The sequence below is a fragment of the Lonchura striata genome, chromosome 17 (genome assembly GCF_050655825.1).
Source record: "Lonchura striata isolate lonStrDom1 chromosome 17, ASM5065582v1, whole genome shotgun sequence".
NCBI lineage: Eukaryota > Metazoa > Chordata > Aves > Passeriformes > Estrildidae > Lonchura > Lonchura striata.
In genome coordinates this window covers 4,794,576-4,798,570 of record NC_140719.1, presented here as the reverse complement: position 1 = coordinate 4,798,570, position 3,995 = coordinate 4,794,576, and the positions used below count along the sequence as shown (strand labels likewise).

Genomic DNA, 3,995 nt, shown 5'->3' with positions numbered 1-3,995 from the left:
GGAGTGAAAGTTGTGTTTTCTTTAAAAGGACATTTTCAGCCTTGAAGAAGGCATTAGAAATCTCCATGTTAAGCCGCTCACTTTCTTCTCACTTAAGTTTTGTTTTTTGTAGATTTATTCCCCCCACTCTGGTGATTTTCCTGGAATTTAAATAAGTGCCAGTGGTTTACAAGCCTTTCCCGACGCTGCCCTAGGCAGTACTGTGTGTTTTCACCTTCCCTGCCTTCAAGATTTAGCTGGAGGGTCCAGCCCCCATGGTAAAATACCTGGCCCTTAAAATTCCAGCCTGCTGCCATCGATCGCAACAAATCGCCTTGGGTTTACTGCTCAAACTGAACAAAACCAAGCCCTTAACACACCAAATGCCAAAGCCATAAATACGAGGGCTCAGAGGGACAGGAGAGGGGATGGAGATAGGGAAAAGGAGGGAAGAGCTGTGGCCACGTGCAGGGCCCCAAATTTGGGGCACGTGCACTCGCCAGGCAGCGATTCCCCCCAGCCTGGCACGCTGCGCTCACCCCACACCAGAGTTGCAGAGAGCAATTTCCAGCAGGTAGGTTGTAAATCTCTTGTTTATTGCCTTTTATTATGTTGTTTCAACAGCTCTTAAAGCTGGAACAGCGACCGATTGATAGCTGCTTTAAATCTCTTCCATTTTCTGCACATATTTCTTTATATTTCGGGGAGGGGGGCATCCATCTTCTTCTCAGCTCTCCACCATCTCTTTCCCTTCAGGAGTCAAATGCCAGCTCTTTCTCTTTACGAGTCATGTTTTATAGATCCCCCTCCACGCTGAAAATTCTGCTGGTGGCTGGGAAAGGGCAGCCAGGGAGCACCCCTGGAAGGGAACACAGTGTTGATGTTTCGCAAGGAAATGCATTGAGTTTGGATTCAGACCAAGAGGGACAAAGTGGAGACAGAAAAGGAGAAGAGACGGCCTCGATGGAGAAAGAATTGATTGCCATGGAATGAGGAGGAGAGAGGCACAATTAAAATACTGTATTTTATAGTAGACTTTTATAGCCTGGATCAATTTTCAGGTGTGCATTTACAATTGCATTCCCTCCTCTTGAACAAGTGTCCTACAGGGGACAGGACAGCACGTGCAGCCTCAGAGATGGGGTCTTATTGTAAATATGAACCCAGTGGGGATAAATGATGATGTCTGACTCCAGTTTAGAAGACTGAAGGATTTCCTTATTATAACTATACTATAATACATTAATGTACTATTTAAAGGAGATACTAAAACTACAAACTTACTTTTTCTAACTACCATATCTAACTAACTCCCAACTTGTGACCCTCTCTGAGAGTCCAGCCCCAGGTGGGTTGGATTGGCCATCGGGTTCAAACAATCCTCACCAGAATCCAACCAAGGGATCACCCCAGGTAAACAATTCTCCAAACACATTCTACATGGGAAAAACAAGGGGCAGAAATAGAAATTGTTTTCTCTTTCATTTCTCTCTGTGCTCCTCTATGAAAAACTCCTGAAAGAGAGAAGAATGTGCCTGCCACAGTGTCTGATAAGCCCAAGAAGATTTTTATGGACATGCCAGAGGAGAATTATGGATTAAATCCCATGTGATAGATGAGTAATGCGATGATTGACTCACAATTAACAGACAACTATCATGTACATAGATTAAGAAAAGTATTTTTTTACCCCCTGAGTTGTTATCAAGGTACAGCTGGGGTTGTGATATTTGGGAGGGTTGGCATGTCACTAGGGTGACATCAGGATTTGAGGAAGTAAACTCCACCACTGGACAGCGAAGGAGTCGATGGGCAGAACTTTGGGGGGGACTGGAGGGTTAAAAGGCAAAACCTCCATTGCGTGGGCGAGCACATGGTGGGAAAATCCCCTGCTCCTGCACCACAATATTTTCTCTATTCAGTCTTCTGTTGGGTTTTTGACATGGTTTAATAAACCTTTCTTAATTTATGAAAAGTGAGCGGCTATTTCTCACATCCCATTATCTCTGTGGTGCTCTGGGGAGATCCCACCCAGAGCATCGCTGGGATCCCCAGCACAGGAGGGACATCAACCTGTTGGAGCAGGTCCAGAGGGGACCACAAAAATGATCAGAGGGATGGAGCAGCTCTGCTGTGAGGAAAGGCTGAGAGAACTGGGATTATTCTGCCCGGAGAAGGCTCCAGGGAGACCTTCTAGCACCTTCCAGTGTTTAAATGGGATTTGTAAAAACTTGGGGACACAATTTTTAGCAGAGCCTGTTGTGATAGGAAAAGGGGTGCTGGTTTGAACTGAAAGAGGGTCCATTTAGATTAGATAGAAGAAGTATTTTACAATGGCACAGGTGCCCAGAGCAGCTGTGGCTGCCCCTGGATCCCAAGGCCAGGCTGGACAGGGCTGGGAGCAGCCTGGGACAGTGGGAGGTGTCCCTGCCATGGCAGGGGGTGGAACAGGATAATTTTTAATATCCCTTCCAACCCAAATTATTCTAGGATTCACTGATTTCAAGCAGCCTCTGTGCAGCCCCTCTCACAAACCCAAACTTTGGGTCAGCAGGGACCTCTGAGTGACAGAGGTCACAGCAGCAACACCAGCAGTGCCTGAGCTTCCTCTGCCAGCGAGCCTGGAGGCAAGATGTGATTGATGGCAGCACTGAGCAACCTCAGGCATCACTCTCCCAAAGCCTGTATTTTTCCAAGAGCTGATCAAAATCTTATTACGTTGGTCAGGGTAGCTATCTACTGGAAAAATAGAGTTTTCCCATGAAAACATTTCATAAGGATATGTCCACAGCACTGAAATTTATAGTGGGGGGGTGGGGGGAAACGAGTGAATTATTTCAACAGTGTTTGCTCCAGTTCTCAATTTGATTACCTTCATTTTGACAGGTATTTTAATATATTCATATTTTCATGCTTTGACCTTATCAGGACGAAACGTTTCATTCCATCTAAATGAAGGGATTACAAATGGGCTGGATTAAACTCTTGGCTGTTCTGAATCTGAAAAATGTGACAACTTCTGTTCCATACAAAAGTTCCAAATTTCCACATCTCATCCACATTCAAAGCAAATTCCCCAAAGAGTGAAAAGGTCTTGCATGAACACCAATTAAAACCTGGGACCACTCACCACACAGCAGCCCTTTTAGGCAGGTTTCCAGCTTTCATTAGGACTTCGAAACTCAGAAGTAATTTTCATGCTGGATTCAGACTGGTCACATCTGAAAACTGGCTTTAATGGTGAAAATCCAGTCCCAGGTTCTCTGGGCATATCTGATTCCACAGCTCTCAGCAAATCTTTCAAACCTGCTCTTCTGGCTGGAGGTGAGGGCTTTTAGCAGCCCATCGGCCAAAGGCAGCACCTTTGCAGGGATTTAAGAAAAAATACAGAATACTAAAAGAACCCTACACTTTAAAAAGATCCCATTAAAAAAAAAAAAAAACAAACAAAAAAAAAAAAAAAACAAGCAATGAGCATTCTTCACAGTCAGAATGTCCCAGGGCTGTGGCTTGTGCTGGGCAAGGAGCCAGCCCAGCCAGCAGGGTCCCTCCCACACCATCTGGGAGGGCAGAAAAACTCATCTTCAGGCACCAATGATTATGTATTTCCACCCAGTGCAAAGGGATTTGTACCAGTAATTCCCAGAGGCCAAGTGTGAAGTAACTAAATCATGTGAACATGCCAAAATAACTACATCATGTGCCATGGGGAGGAGGTGAGGGGGAGCAGGGTCTCCAGTCACTCCTTCTCATCCAAAATGGGAATTAACTGCTTTATTTTCTCTTTCAATTAACATGAGGCCACAAACCCCAGCATTTCCCAGTGTGCAGCTCCTCATTTTACAAGAAATACTGACAGGTCCCACATTTTGACTGGCCCCACCTTTCCTGATTTATGTGACAATTTCCTCCTGGGAACTGTGACAAAACCTCTGCATTGCTGATGGATGGGATGTCACCAGTGAGCAAATCCTCACCTGGGAGTCCTTGAAGCCAGGGGCACACCTATGGTCCCA

General features: G+C 45.4%; 1 long non-coding RNA gene across 1 annotated transcript; it reads right to left on the bottom strand.

Moving 5' to 3' along the window:
• Positions 1-554: 554 nt before the first annotated feature.
• On the bottom strand, positions 555-3,486 carry LOC146765858 (uncharacterized). Its single transcript, XR_014958799.1, has 2 exons — positions 3,110-3,486; positions 555-838 (listed from the first exon to the last, which is right to left on the bottom strand). It is a non-coding gene; the product is annotated as an uncharacterized LOC146765858 (long non-coding RNA).
• Between the last annotated feature and the right edge of the window lie 509 nt (positions 3,487-3,995).